This window comes from Cryptomeria japonica, chromosome 9 (assembly GCF_030272615.1).
Source record: "Cryptomeria japonica chromosome 9, Sugi_1.0, whole genome shotgun sequence".
Classification (NCBI taxonomy): Eukaryota; Viridiplantae; Streptophyta; class Pinopsida; order Cupressales; family Cupressaceae; genus Cryptomeria; species Cryptomeria japonica.
Window position 1 is genome coordinate 50,105,681 of NC_081413.1, and position 16,761 is coordinate 50,122,441.

Genomic DNA, 16,761 nt, shown 5'->3' on the forward strand with positions numbered 1-16,761 from the left:
ATCCCAAGAATGTGCTTTGCTGCACCAAGATCTTTCATTTCAAATTTAGCAGCGAGCTGAGACTTCAGTTCTGAAATCATACCTTTCCCTTTACCAATGAATAACATATCATCAACATACAATGCAATGAATAAGAAATGATCACCATAAGATTTATAATAAACACAGTGATCTGATTTAGATCGTTCAAATCCCAAACTCAACACATATGTATCAAATTTCTGGTACCACATCCTAGGACTTTGTTTGAGGCCATACAAAGATTTCTTCAATTTACAGACCAAATTACTTTTGCCTTTCACCACATAGTGCTCCGGCTGTGTCATATAAATATCTTCCTCCAAATCACCGTGAAGGAAAGCAGTTTTCACATCCATTTGCTCAACCTCTAAATCATAAGCAGTAGCAATAGAAAGCAAAAATCTAATGGAAGTCATTTTTGCAACAGGAGAAAATATCTCACCGTAATCAACACCCTCAACCTGAGAGTAGCCTTTTGCAACCAACCTTGCTTTATACTTCTCAATGCTTCCATCTGAACCAATCTTTTTCTTGAACACCCATTTACAACCAACAGGTTTTCGTCCTTCAGGCAATGGTACAAGATCCCATGTATCATTCTTTTTCAAAGCTGCCATTTCTTCCTCCATAGCAATCTTCCAGGATTCTGCATCATTCATACCTAATGCCTCTTCTACAGATTTCGGTTCATCCACACTAGTATTCAGAGCAAAAATACATCTCCAATCATCAGGTGAATACCTTTCAAGTGGTTGTCTATGTCTTGTAGACCTTCGAACAAGCTGAGTTGGAGGTTCTTCCTCCTCTTCTGAAGATTCAGAGCTAGACGAGCTCTCCTCAAATTCTTGCCTATCTAGGGGTCTTGATTCAACTCTTTCAGGTGTAGAAGGAAGTTGAATCACATCTTCTTTTTTAGTCTGTTCTGGCTACAATGTAACAGAAGGAGACTTAATTTCTCTAAAAATAACACTTCTACTATGAATTACCTTTTGTGCAACAGGGTCCCAAAGCTTGTATCCTTTCACACCATAACTATACCCGATGAAGATACATTTCACAGCCTTGTTCTCCAACTTTGTTCGCTTCTCCTTTGGCACATGTGCATATGCCTCACAACCAAAAACTCTAAGATGTCTCAATGAAGGCTTGTGACCTGACCATGCTTCCATAGGCGTTTTATCAACAAGAGCTGATGTAGGAGACCTGTTAATCAGGTAGCAAGCAGTGGCAACAGCTTCAGCCCAAAACTTTTGTTCAAGACCAGCACCACTCAACATACTCCTAGCCTTTTCCATCAGTGTCCTGTTCATTCTTTCTGCAACTCCATTCTGCTGTGGAGAATACGGAGTTGTCTTCTGCTTGTTAATTCCACAGTCTTTACAGAATCTATCAAAATCATTAGAGCAAAACTCACCGCCATTATCAGTTCTCAAACATTTTATTTTGTTTTCAGTCTGCAACTCAACCATTGCTTTAAATTCTTTAAAACGACTAAAAACTTCAGATTTACTCTTTAGAAAATAAACCCATGTCCTTCTACTAAAATCATCAGTAAATGAAACATAATATGTGGATTTTCCAATCGAAGAGACATCTACTGGACCAAACACATCAGAATGGATAAGATCCAAAACACCACAAGTTTTATGAGAACTCGAGTAAAACTGAACGCGGTTTTGTTTTCCATAAATGCAATGCTCACAGAAATCAAAGTCAAGGTTATAGTCATTCAAACCTTCAACAAGGTTTTTATTTTTCAAGGTCCTTAGACCCTTTTCTCCAATGTGGCCAAGTCTCTGGTGCCATAACATAGTCTTCTCTGCAGGTAACTTTGCTTCAGACGAAAGAGCACCCTTAGGTACCCAAAAACCATTTCCATCTGCTGAAGGTGAAACCTTCAAATCTTCCAGTGAAGTATCCGTAGATTTGCTTTTTACAGAAGTGCTATTACACTCAACAGTGTATGCTTCAAGCTTATACAAAGTGCCAAACCTGACACCTCTAGCAACTACCATAGCACCCTTAATCATCTTACATCCTATTTCAGAAAAGACTACCTGCACACCTGCATCTATCAATTTGCTCACAGATAACAGGTTTCGTTTTAATCCAGGGATATGCAGCACACCATTAATCCCTTTTATTCTACCATCAGAAAACCTGATTCTAACCTTACCTCGACCAACAATGTCTAGAGGTGAATCATCACCCAAGTACACCTTACCTCCATTAAATCCTTCATATTCAGAAAACCAATCTCTATTGGAAGTCATATGAAAAGATGCACCTGAGTCAATTAGCCAGGCATCATTACCTGCATGAGTCGCCAAAGCCGCAATAAATGCATCGCCATCTTCCTTGTCGGACTCAGAATCAGAATCGAACTTTTTCTTTTTCTTCTTCTTTTCTTCTTTGCAGTCCTTACGGATGTGACCCGGTTTACCGCAATTCCAGCAAATGACTTTGGACTTTCCAGGAGATTTCGATCTCCCTTTGGATTTGGACTTGCCGCGCTTCTCATTCTTCTTGCCTTTCTCCTTAGGTCTTCCACAAACGGTTAGGGCTTCCTTTGAACTGATGGATACCTTCCTTCGCATCTCTTCACCGAGTAGGGCACCCACCACATCTTCAGATTTCAAAACAACAGAAGTACTACCGATAGCCATAACAAGAGAATCCCACGAATTAGGCAAAGAACAAAGCAAGATCTGACATTTCTCCTCCTCGTCCATCTTAACACCGACGGATACTAATTGAGCCACAATCATATTGAATGCTTCTAGGTGGTCTGCAATTCGTCCACCCTCTTCCATCTTCAAGGAATACAATTTCTTTCTTAAGAAAATTTGATTTAATAAAGATTTCACTTGATACATCTCACCAAGCTTAGTCCATAGCTTCTTTGCAGAGTTCTCTTCATGGACATTGATTAGAACAGAGTCTGCCAGGCACAGTCTGATTAGACCCTTGGCTTTTCGGTCCATAACATCATACTGAGCTGCCGCAGTAGGATCTGAGGGCCTTTGGACATTCGCATCAACAGCATCCCAAAGATCTCGATCTATTAGCAGATCTTCCATCTTCAGCTTCCACATCTCAAAATTACTTCCATTAAATTTCTCCACCTCTATTCTCCCTGACGAACTCGCCATCTGAATATTCCTGCAATAGGATCAAAAAGTGTCTTCTGCACAAGCTCCCACTCAAATCTGGATTAGTTCAAAAAACCCAACTGCCCACAATTGAAACCAAAGGTGATCAGGCTCTGATACCACTTGTAAGGAAGTTAAGTAGCGGAAACAACTTCCTACACTAACCTTGAGAGGAGGGTAATGCAAAACTTTTTCAGATCATTACAACAGTTACAGAAAATAGAAATAGATATAATAGCAATCATACCACAACACAATGATTTACGTGGGGAAAACCCTTTCGGGAGAAAAACCCCACCCTCCAAAAGTAGCTCAATATTTTATTTAGCAATCAAAAACAAATTACAAAATACTTGCAGAGCAAGCTCTTCGCAGGAGTACCACTAATCAGAGATTCAGAGGCAACTCAATAGCCATAAGACTCTTACACACAACCTCTATCTCACACACCTCATAAATAGGAGATACAATACAAGAAACCGTCAAACGGTATTACAAAACCATGGGCTAAAACCACCCAATAAGGTGTAGCCGACCTTATCTCCCTTCTAGATGCCCTATGACATGTTAAAGCACACATCAACACGTGTCGCTCCCTTTTACAGCTCATTTATGTATTCGATACAAATTATTTTTCCTATTTCAGGAGTACAAACTTCCGGAGGCCATAACTTAAGAACCGGGTGTCCGATTGACGAACCGTTTGAAGCGCCGGAAAGCTCGCGAAGTGCTCTATCACCTCGTAACCCACTTCGCCAGTTACGGAAACTTTTCAGGGCATTTCGGAGCCTCTAAAGTCCCCAAAATTAAGTTTAAACATTTTATTGCACCCCTCCAAGACGAAAACTTTAATATCTTCAAAACTAGCTGTGACCTTGCGATGCAACTTTACCGGAATGCTTATCTAGCCAACCAGAAGCTTCAGGGAGAGTTTCGCACCATTTCGTGCTCAAATAAAAACTTACTATAAATAGTAACCTCGCATAAATGCAAGGTTGAGACACCATTTTTCCCAACACTATGGACACTAGAATTCATGCATATCACGTCTACTATATTCTTGTGTTAAGGTTCATCTAATGCGAGTGATTTTATCCTTATTTTATTCTTCCGTGGGTGTACATTATTATTCTTTAGAATCTCTTCCAACAGACAAATCTCTGAATTCATCAAAGAACTTGTGATCCATCACTTATGAACTGGAAGGTTATCCAAATCCTTTCACATCTTTGGGCTATCACCTTGACTATCTAATAAATCCTGAATCGACAAGTCTGAATCCCATTCATTCTGCCTTTCCCACACAAGCTACGATCAATGCCTTTAGAATCCCTCCTAATTTCTCATTGGAAACTCAACTGTAGATGTCATCCAGCTTGGCAAATATAATGGTCATTGTTTGCTGACTTAGCACTTGACTTTCAATCTATATCCGTAGACCCACAAAACCCTGACTAAATAGTGCCATATCATCCTTTGATCAAACTCCGTCAATGACCCCACTATAGGTCTTCCTGGTCAACCAAGGACACATGGCATCATCTCATGATGCCACGGTCTATAACCTCCTTGCAACTTCCATTGTGGGAACACGGGGGCCATCAGATCTGTTCATATTTTACCGCTTTGCACAATGCTCGTTAATTCCTCCAAAATTAAAGATCGAGCAACTTTTACCTCAAGACAAAACATCTCTGTTCTTTTTGAACAGGTGCAAATTGATGGGACTATTAGTAGACTGACCTTTACCACCCAAGAACCGGTAACACAATGCTTCGACCAGTTATACTACCAACACCATTGGTTTCCATTGATAACATGTGGCACAATCTCATGGTGCCACAGTCTTTAAAACCCTCACATCTTTGATCACGGGGAAGCGTGAACCATTGGATCCATCCTATCTTTAGCAATCGGTTGAAATACTTTAGGATTTTCTATCTTAGGGAAATCATGGGTGTGGATATTTAAAAGGAAAACAATCACAAGGAAATTTTGTGCAACTTAGGAAAAATCATTTTTCATAAACCGATTGATCATCACTTAATGTTTAGGGAATAGGATGGCCCCACTCATGGAAAGGGTACCCTTGGCCTTGAGTGGGAAAAATTAACAACAAAATATATCATTTCTAGGGTTTTCTTCACAAAATGTAATAAAATTCAATAAACCCTAAAACCTAGACCTTGGATCATTCATAGAGAATATAAATAAAACCCGAAAATAAATATTTGAGCTCAAAAATTGAAAATTTCATGCAATCAATTTTCAAAGATATCAGTGGCTCTAGTTGGGGATGCTTATTTTACAGGAATGAGACCAAGAAACCAAGATCTCTAAATAGACCAACTGCAGGGCAGACCTAAAAGAAATTACTTGGACAGGGTAACTCCAACAGAAAGGAAACTACATTACCAAAGCAAACCTAACTAATGCTCATGGATAATAGCTACTTTAAGAAAAGTAGAACCTCAAAAATTTTCCAAGAATAGACAATTTGAGAGGGAATTTATTTATAGATCTATTGGGCATAGAGTTAGAAAAACTTACTCTACTCCAAATTATTTGTGGCCTGCAAGGTCAAACCACATATGAAAGCCCAATGCCATCTACCAGTGTCAACCAATGCTTTCCTCTATCATAAAAATAATTTTCTTCTGAAAGCATCAAATACAATTTAATAACATAAGTGGAAAACCATTTTTCAAACTTGCTGGCTACTTTTATCCACCCACTATTCTTAATTTTATCACTCCAATTACTGCTGAAAATCTGAAACTTGTGCAATGATATAGAATATTTGCTATTTTGTGACATATATGCATTGTACTGAATAGAGCACACATCTTGACTACAATCGATATCCTTTTCTGCAAAAACATCATCTTGTTGAAAAAGGAAAATCTCATATTCTGGCACATAACTGAGAAAACATGCCTCTCTTGAAATATCAACCTGCCTACTGAAATAGGGACTCTCAAAAAAATTCACCTTCTTAGTGATCATAACAAGCAATCTGTTATTAAGGGGAGGAAGTGGATCAGAGATGACATCTTCAAATATTTCACTCTCTTGTTTTGTATCCAATTTAATATCAACGATATTGGCAACATGGGAATACCTATCATTGTTACCTATCTTTAAATCGGGTATTACACATTTATCTTTATAATATTCTGTTTCAAAAGTTGACACAATAATATCCAGATTCTCAGTTGTTTCTTCATACAAAGGATTAAGAACAATATGAAAACCCTTCTCAAAGATATTATAACAGAGCACCAATGTATCTTCATCTGCATCTTCATCAAATAATGCATTGATATTTTCACTAAAATTATTGCTCATCTTATCTTCAGGTTCATCAGGAATAAAGGAAATAGAATCTAAATTGAAGCAACACCCAACACTATTATTTCAGTAGTATGAATGTTCCACATTAAGATATTCATAAGTCCCAACACAACTGTTGTGATCGTTCTAACCCTTTTAAACTGGATTTCCCTCAAACGTAGAGGTCATCTCTGGGATATTTTGAAAATCAGAGTAGTTTATAAAAGTCAGGTCCTCATTTGTACACATCATGCATCTTTCTATCCCAATAATTTTATTAGCTAAAATTGGTGGGATCTTATCATCCAAATTCTCATCATCATATATGATTGATTCCTAAGAGACTGAATTCATATCATCACAATCCTGCATACTTGCATCAATATCAGACACAAAACTTTCCAATTCTTCATACTTACTATCGGATCTATCTGAAACATAAGACTACAAACAAATTCTATGAGATGCTCCTCCTAGAGAAATCACTGTTGTTGTCATTTAGTAAAGCAATTGACACCATATCCATCTCTACATCTAATATGTTAGATACTTTCTCATTAACCCCTTCTTCATCAATATGAGGAACAACCATTGTTTGAGACAAGTTCTCTTCACTCATATTTATGTTCAAATTATAATAAATAACAAGGCTAATATGATCAATAGGGATATAAAGGCCTTGACATGGTTCTTTATGTTCAGATTTATGTTTTACTTCAACCTCTAATATATTAGGATAACATACCCTTGCAGATAAATAACCCTTAGGGATTCCATATTTCAAATTGTTCTCAATATCCATTTCTCTCCTATAAGCCCGATGCAATTTTTTAGGATCCTTATCTCTCAACAAATAACTCTCTTCCTCTTCAAATGTAGCCAAATAAGCAACTAGGCATACTGCATCATTTGGTCTATAATTGCTAGGAATGTCATCCAATGCCCTAGCAAACCTAAGATTAAAAGTAGGTACGAACTCATCTTCTTCTTTATGGATACCCATGAATGTTTTCATAACTGAGCTTGGATTAATTCTCTCACCAAAATGTTCCATGAATGCTACCCTCAAATCATCCCATGATGAGATAGAGCATACTGGTGTTATCAGTGTTTAAAAAATGGATATTCTTGTTCCATAATTGGCTAAAATTTTAAAAAAATTGAGTCTGATTGTGGCCTTGTTGCTTCTGTGTTCTTGGTCTAGAATAGGGTTTCAGGTTTTTATTTCTAACCCTTCATGTTTTTGAAAAACCCTTATGTTCTAGTCATGCGTTACTTTTACCACTTAAGTGAAAGGGTCGCTTGACCATGAAAATGTTCCCCCCCACTTTTGTATTTCTCCCTAGGCGAGTCTAGCAGCACTTTATTTTCTCTAAGCCTTTCCTAAAGTTCTTAATTTTTAATCAAGCTCCCTAACCATCGCACAGGTTCTTTTTAATCTAATGATGCATGTGAATTCACAATTCAAAGATGCTTATGAGTTATCATTCATGAAATGGAGAAAGGTAGAAGTGGGTCTGGAATTCAAGTTTTAACTAAGGTAAAGAACGATTAAGTTCTTTCTGATCGGACGACTTGCGCTATATTGTAAGACAAAGGTGCATGGGTTTTAGGCTTCGAGAAATGGTGAAAAAGAAACTTGATCCATGAGGTAGTAGCGATTGAAGGTAAAGGCCGATCAAGTTCATTTTGATCAGATGATCAGTGTTATTTCATGACCCTATGGTGACCAGGAGTTAACCTTCACAAAATAGCGAAGTGACATGGTAGCCACTTGGTCGGTGTCACGGCAGAATAGATGGATCAGACTGCGGATGAAGAGGTGACCTGTCAGATGCACATGGCAGTCCTGAAGTGGATCTCGTGGAAGTTTTTCAACAAATAGGTGACTGCCATGTTAGTTTCCTTTACCAGTCGATTGCCAGGTTGGATAGTGCTGAGTCAAAGAGCCCACCTCCACCGGGCTAGGTTTGTTAAAAGGCGGGTATCTCAAGGAGGATCCGACAGTGGGCACCATTTCGCAGGCCAAAGATATAGGGTAATTACCATTTGTGAAATAGCAAAAACCATTAGCCTTAAATGCTTGGTACATAGTTAGTGGGGTAAACCGTCAGTCACAGGAAAGGATAAAGACCAATCAAGTTCTTTTTGATCGGACGGCTCATGTAGTTTCATTGGATGAATGTGCACAATGTTGAGCTTTCGCGAAATAGCAAAAGAGATCTGAGCCCATCGCCAAATGAAGAATAGTCAAAAAGGTAAAGGTCATTCAAGTTCCACTTGATCTAATGGTTGGCATGTTTTCACTTCATGAAGATGCACGGATTTTACACTTCACGAAATGGTGAAACAACAAAGTGATAGGAACACTCAGATAGTTTGTGATCCGTTGGAGCCAAAAATTTTAATTCATTTGTGAATTCAATTTTGAGGTGAGGGTCAAATCATGTGGTGTTAATGTCACAGTTAAGAGCTCGATTATCGTATATACGCTCACATCAATTGAATGTTGGTATCATTTTGATGAGTTGTTGCAGAAAAGCTGGTGCAAAGTAGAGTTCTTCAAGCCAAATATAGGTTTTCTTTAGTTTTGCTTACTAGTTACTTGAAAAATTGATGAACTGTGGTTTTGTTCTATTAAAGAATTTCTTTGATTAGTAATTGAAATACTTTCATATCATTAAGATGGCACCTAGAAGGGATTTCACAAGGAAGGTTAATTACTAGGAGAGAGAAATTTGTGATGACTTCCTGGAGCAATTGTCTATGTCCACAAATGTAGTAGCTAAAGTTAAAGAATTAGTGCCCAAGGCTCCTCATTTGAGAATAGGAGAAGGATTGTATGACAATGGCAATTGGTTGAGAGATCCATAGATAGGGTTGTCTAGTTTAGGTCTATTCAAGGTTGGTTTTGGTATGAGACACTCCCCTGCCCTAATGAACAGTATTTGGGAGTTGGATGTAGGTAAATTGGTGGTCCCTGGAGTTTTTATGGATGTGGATCTCCTAACTCAGATTGCAAACAACTATGACCCTCTCACCAAAAGTGTTAAGGATGTAAATGGAAAAATCCTCATTGAAGTCAACGATGATGAATTCAGAAACGTATTTGGGCTCAGTGAGGTGTCCAATTATTTGGAGCCCATTAATTTTGAATCATTTGCTCAAGTCTATAGTGCACAAAGGAATCATCTTAGAAATGGGCCTCTTAAAGATTTTTTTGTCAAAATAGGGGGATTGACTGTTGTAGGACCTAATACCATGGAGCCTTTCTCCCTAAATTGGTTCACTCTTAGAGCCAAAGGATTATACTAGTCACTCTGCCAAATTTTTGGAGAGGATGCTAAAGTGAACATGCCAACCCATTACATGTTAATGATAGCACAAATTTTAAATCCCTCTCTAGTAGTAACATTTGACTATGTCCCCTACATCACAGATGCAATCCATGAAGGCTTGATAGGGATAAAGAATGGTAAGGTGGATAGACCTTTTGGATGGTACTCCCTTCTCATGCATCTTTTTCTATTCAAGGATGGTGACTACTTTTCCAATGAAATGGATTTAGTGAAAGAAAAGGATGGGGAGAAAATGCCAATTCAACTATGGAGCACAATGTTGTCATGGGACAGGGAGGATGCTAGCTACTTAAAGTTTGATAAGTGATTTACATGCAAAATAAGAATTCTCTTATGCTCAAAGATTCCAAGGATCCCTAAAGCTCTTTTGGAGTTTCTTAGGCCTAAGGAGTTCACTAAAGAAATCAAAATTGTCCAAAATTGGGGTGACATATACTTGTACCCTGTTTCCATAGTTTTCAGAGTGTACGGTTTCAGAGGCACTCTATTTTTGTTACCTTATCAGGTCCCTCTGAAAATAGGAATTGTAGAGGTCCTTAGGCAGATTGGAGGTGTACAAGAGGCAGAGCTATCCAATAGAGGAAAAGGGACCATTTTCCCAACAGTAACAGTAGCACATCAATTTGTAATTACTAAAGGTGCGTGGAAGTGCTTTGAGGAGTTCGTCCAACTATACTGGCTATCCACTATAGTGTCAAGGTTTTCTAACCTTGAGGATTTCTTTAATGGTATGTTTAGGAAAAGGGTAGTATGCAAAGGCAGACCTCACCAATTCCAATTCCCTGAAGACCTCATCAGAAATGAGTTTGATTTGGATGAGCAGGAGTTGAGGAAAGAGAAATGGGTGGCCTACAAGAAGGCTCTTGATTTTGTACACCAATTCAACAACAGCTATGACCCTTTTTCTAGTTTTCACCCCTTTGAGGAAAAGGCAAAATGCCTAATTCTTTTCTTTGAGGATATAATGCAAATGCTAAAGGAGAGGAGGGAAGAAGTGATTAAAAACAACCCTGAGAAGGCAAGACTAGTTCTAGCTAGGTTTGCATCTGCTAAAACAATCCCTCCTGGTGATTATGTGCTACATAGAAAATCTAAGTACAGTGTGTTGGTGCCAACAACAGGGGAGCCTTCTACTTCAAGAGGGAAGAGGAAAATACAAGATGTCATTGACATTCAGGATTCCCCAAAAAGGCAAAGGGTGGGAAAGGAAGTGCAAACTAATGAGCCCCTATATTCCCCATCTCAATCCCCCATTCATATAGGAGATGAGCAGGCAGTAGCTGAACAATTGTTGCAGTTAGGGAGTCTCAGGGAGATCGCCTATACATATGATGAAGTAGAAGATGGAATGCCTAAGGAGCCAGAAGATGTTGAGATGGACATAACCACCAATGAGTTCAAAGGCCAGCAACTGGATCCTGCTATTAAACAAGCCAGTGAGGAATTCCTGGTTGATAGCAACTTTTTTACCTCAGGAGCTTTCATGCAATCTGTGTGGAAGCAAAATATTGATAAGTTCAATGCTAGATGTGAGAAGAGGAAGAATGAGCAACCCCACAAGGATGCAACTATGGTGGAGGAAGAAATAAAACAAGAAATGGTCACTGAGTTTAAGACCATCACTCCTGAGCAAGGAAGGGAAATGGTAGCAAAGGCTGGTGTTCTCATCCTCCCTGAATGGGATATAACAGATGCCTTGGTTTTAGAGGTAGTCAGGAAAGAGACCAAGCCTATGGAAGGAGTAACCTTCAGCAAGGATGATGCTTCCCTAGTCATGTGATCTTTGAAAAGAGATGAAAATAAAAAGAGAAAGGATACCCTAGAGTCCAGATACCTTGGAGGTATGATAGTAAAGAGGGTACAAAATACTGGAGTAGTGGAGGCTATTAGTAGTCTTGGAAACTGCAAAATTCAGTGTTACAGTGGTAGAGAAAGAAGCAAAGGAAAGGGAAGATCTCCAAGCTAAGTTAGAGATAGTCTTAAAAGCTTACAATGATGCCAAAGGAGAGGTAGTGAGCCGAGATAGAATTATTGCTAAATTGAAAAGCCAATTGGCAAGACATTACCATCAAGGTGAGTCCTCAATCTTAATGATTACTTCTTCTCCTGCACAACCTCCATCTACTAGCCCTATCATTGAATTCCCACCTTCTCCCACACCTTCTGGTTCCCAAGCAGTTGAGATCACTCAACAGGAGTTGGAAAAGCTAAAATAGGGTCAAACCCTATTTGCAAATAAGTATGAAGAGAGAGTGAGGGCCACAATTTTGAGTTTTGCTGACACCATAGGATCCTCATTGGTGTATAACAACATGATTAAAGTTTTGGATATGTGGAATGAGCTCAATGGAGATAGGGATATTCTAATGCCCATTTTGGATAAGTGGATGCCTAGGGAGGTGGACTTAGGACTTATATGTGTATCTTATGATGAGGCAGGGGTTGACCCCACTATTAAGTCCACCTGTGACATGACAAAGGATCTGGAAAAGCTAGTAGAAGGAATAGATAATGCAAAGAGGAAGATCAATTTGTATAAAAAAGGAATACACTGAATAGGAATTTGAATTATTTCCCAAGGGTTTTACTAGTCCAGCTCAATTGAAGGACAAACAAGTATGGCTTAATGAATTAGGGGACAACCTATCATTAAGGATAAAGGGAATCATTAGCATAGATGATACTTCCCTGTTTGTTAGAACAATTGAGGAGATAGAGAAAATAAAATCACACTATGGCTTTCTAAACTCAGAGGTCAATAAAATGAGAAACTCTTGGAAGAGATTGGCCAAGATAAGAGGGAAAGTTATTAACTTCTCATGGCCTACTGATGATGTGTACGAAGAGTGGACAAGAAAATATATGGTGCTGGATGTAGAGGTTCAAGAAGAAGTTGCAGAGTGACAAAGTGCAAGAAGGGGCCGTTAGAAGATGAAAAGGACTTGTAACTTCTTGTTGAAACAAACTTTTTTTGGAAAAGGTCCAAAGCTTGTATGCATCCATACTATTATAAATGGATACCAGGACTATTCAGAGAGAGATCACAAGAATTTTGTAAAGAAACTCTACAAAAATTCGACTGGGTTTTTTCTAGTTATTACAAAGAATATTTTGAGTTATGTAAGATTTTTCAAAATGAATATCAATATACAAATCATAAACTTTCGAGCCTAAATTTGTGTTGTCTTCTAGTGTGCTTTCAATAATTTGCTGGTTTCATTTGAGTAATCTAGGGTTATTCAATTGAAAATGGATTGTAATGCAATATTTATGGATGTGTTTCTTATCTTTTCTCTTTAGGAGAGGAATTAAATACGTATGAAATATCTCTGTCAGCAGGTTATTTTGTTTGAAGCTTTGAATCTAATAAACACTATTTAGTTTAACAAGAAAGAACTCGTATATATGTCAGACATATATGGGGTTAGTAGAAGACAAATTGATGAGATGTATGGGGATGTTTAATTGTGAAATCCTTGCTTGATTTAGATGACTCTGTAGCCTGGATAAGGCACTGGTATTAGTTGTAGTTTTCTTTCTATATCTCTTGAGGGTCAATATTGAAAATGAGCATAAGTTTTCCTTTATTATTTAAGTTTATGTTGAGGCAATAAGATCCACTATTTTTTGGACACTGGTTTATTGTGGATCTCATTTAAAAGTGTGAAATTATTCACAGAAGGTATACCCACCTGAACTTTGGATAAGTTCAAAGTGTAGAAGGTTCTTGAAACCTTGACATATGTTTCTCTAAGGTTCTTTTTTCTTTGATCTCTTCATTTGCAGATAGAGTTATTATATTTCTTATAAGGGATAAGAGGGGAATCAAAATTTGAGAACAACAACTGGCATGTAGGAAAACCAGTCTTTGGCATTTTCCTTCAAAGACTGAACAAACAACTTCATGCAAACATCTTCCTAATTTATTTCAAAATTTCCATTAACTTAGAAAACTCTTGCAAATGTTGTCATGCTGATTCTGACCTTTCCCACTAAATCCTAATAATTTTTCCCTAACCCCTATAGGAATAGGATTTGGGAAACTTTGGATACCATCAAAATTCAATGGCTTATATCTTTCCCTAGAGAAATCTCTATGGTGATTTGGCATAGGCTGCACATTTGTATTTGATACTTCACAGGGAAACACAGGAATATGATACATATTTTCATTCATTTCCCTATTTCTTTCCCTTTTCCACAAATATTTAAACTATTACATTGCAAAGGATCAAAACATAATCCATCTAATCTCATACATAAAATGGAAACTGAATCACAAGAGTATGTAAAATAATCACTACCATTCCCTTCCTTAGTGCTTCTTTCACTCTTCAGGGAACATTTTTACACAATTTTTATGAAAATACATTTGACTCATGAAAATTTAAATACCTGGAAATGTTGAAGTTGCTACTGCCTTCTTTAACCTAGGACTTGCAAAATCACCTTCAATCCTTCAAATCTTTAATACTAATCTTTTGATAGAGTCCCCACCTCCTTGCAGAGGATAAATACTCAAACAACTGGAATTCTTTCACAAGTCAGATTTCTTTCAATACAACACCGCAACACTTCCTTAACATCAAATTGTATTATTGATTCCATCCTCAACTTGTCAGGGTACTTCATCATAAGAGCTCAAATCTGCTTCATCTTTTCTACAAATTTCTTGGTTCTTCATCATGCAAACACACACTAGTGCATAGATCTCAGAGTCTCAGAGTTGCCACTCACAATTTGTGAGGTATTACATATAATCTTGAAAAATAGACATATTTGGACCAACTCTTTATAGAAAAGGAACTACAACGAATTTCTTAGCGACATTTATGAGAATTGACTCAAATCGACAAGGGACAGTTTAAAAGGCTTTTTCATTTTGTGGTCAAAAATCTCAACTAAATATTTTGTAAATCTTTCCTAACCAGAGATCCTTTACAATTCATATGTCCCCAACAGAGTCACAATTTTTTGTTGGTTCCCAAAAATGGATGGGTTTACACTGCAACTAGGCAGAGACCAAGTTGATTCCTCTAAATATCTATGGAGAGCCACCTCCAACTATCAATATGCATCAGGCTTGAACCAACATTAACAAGGAGTCAAAGTCCTTCTGCACTTTAGGGTCTGCAAAACCAGGGAGGGTGATTCCTTCAGTAAGATCTCCTGCTCTCTGCAACGATACTCGGGAACTTATTGAAAACAAAGTAGATTATCTCATGAAAAGACTCAAAAAAAAGGGAGAATGCTCAAGGATGGAAAATCCTTCAATGATCTTCAACCTTAAGCTAGAGTATGAGAAAGGGTGGGACAACTTTCAAAAAATAAATAAAACTTAACAAATGATATTCTGATATTTGTAGAGATTCATCAGTTGAAAGAAAAACAAGAATGATAAACAAGACCGGTTACAAGCATGGATTAGTGCCTTACTCCATTGGGTACCTGAAAGACATAAAGCATAAACTTGAAAGTGCGACAGAAAATGATTTGATAACATAAGATTTCAGATGATACTGCCTTACAATACATCCCATTTGTAACCCTAACCCAAAACTACTTATCTAAATTCCTTGCATAAGTCTTATCATTCTGCAAATCCATTTAAGTAATTTAATTGACCCCTTGGGCCCAAGCATAAATAGAGAGCTACATACATCATAACAATGCACTAAATGAAATAAACCCTTGATTCATTTCACTTAAAAATTGACAAAATCATGCAATGGAGAGAAAAAGGTCAGAATTTTGTTTTTCTATAAGTAAAATGCTATCTCTGTTATAAGATAAAATTTATTCATAACTCCTTCAAGAACCTATACAAAATTTGACACTAAAACACTTCTTTATTTGCTCTGTAAAATATTTTACAGCTTGTTTGCTTCACTTTGACTCACTATAGAAAATAGACTAGGAAAACTCAAGGAACAAGAAAATTGAACCTATGAGATATTTCCAACAAAATCTGAACCCTTCTTCTAGCCATGATTTCCCTTTTTATAGAATTAAAGGGAGTGACAAGCTTCTGGCCAGACGACACATGTTAACAACATATTCATTCTTTAAAAATTAGCCCTAATAGGTCGTATGCAATTCTGTTACAAAAATGTTTACATGTCCATGCAGTGGCACCTGTGAATCATCGTTCTTAACTGAGAATTGGTAGGGGCAAAATTGTTTGAGCCATGCCATTATCGCCCTGACACCTTCAGATGGAGTGTGAGATGTTGCACTTTTTTCCTATTGAGTGTTTCCTTTCTATAGAGCCCCTTCCCGATCAAGCTCTGGTTAACTTAGTTGACCATGGTTGACCCTATTTATAAATGCTATAATTCAATAGGATGGGCTATGTTAGATGGATAGATTGGTGAGAAAAGTAATTGAACCAAGTTACAAAATCTTTTCACCTTGAGGTGTACATTTTGATGTGTTACAGATTTGAAATCCTATATAATCCACTGATTGGATAATCTTGATCTGATGTATGTCAACTATATCTGAATTTGGAGGACTTTATTATGATGTTAGAAATTATGATGCATGCCTTATGAATGGTTGGAATTTATGAGGATTATGATAATTGCTTTATATGGATTGCATGGGTTTATGGTAAATTGATTTGTATGATGTCAATTGTATGCAAATTGATTGATTTGTATTCTCTTTTATGTGTTTAATATTATATGAGGCTATTTGGGGATTACTTATGTGTAATTGAGATGCGCAAAAAAATTGTCCATGTGACCATGGAAACATTATGGAGAATCAAGCCTAGACCTATGTACGTTCGTAAAACCAGGGGTTGTCTATTTGGAGAGACAACACCCCGTATGTATCATATTTTATTTGAAAACGTAAATGTTTGCATGTGTGTTAAATTGTATTTATTAATT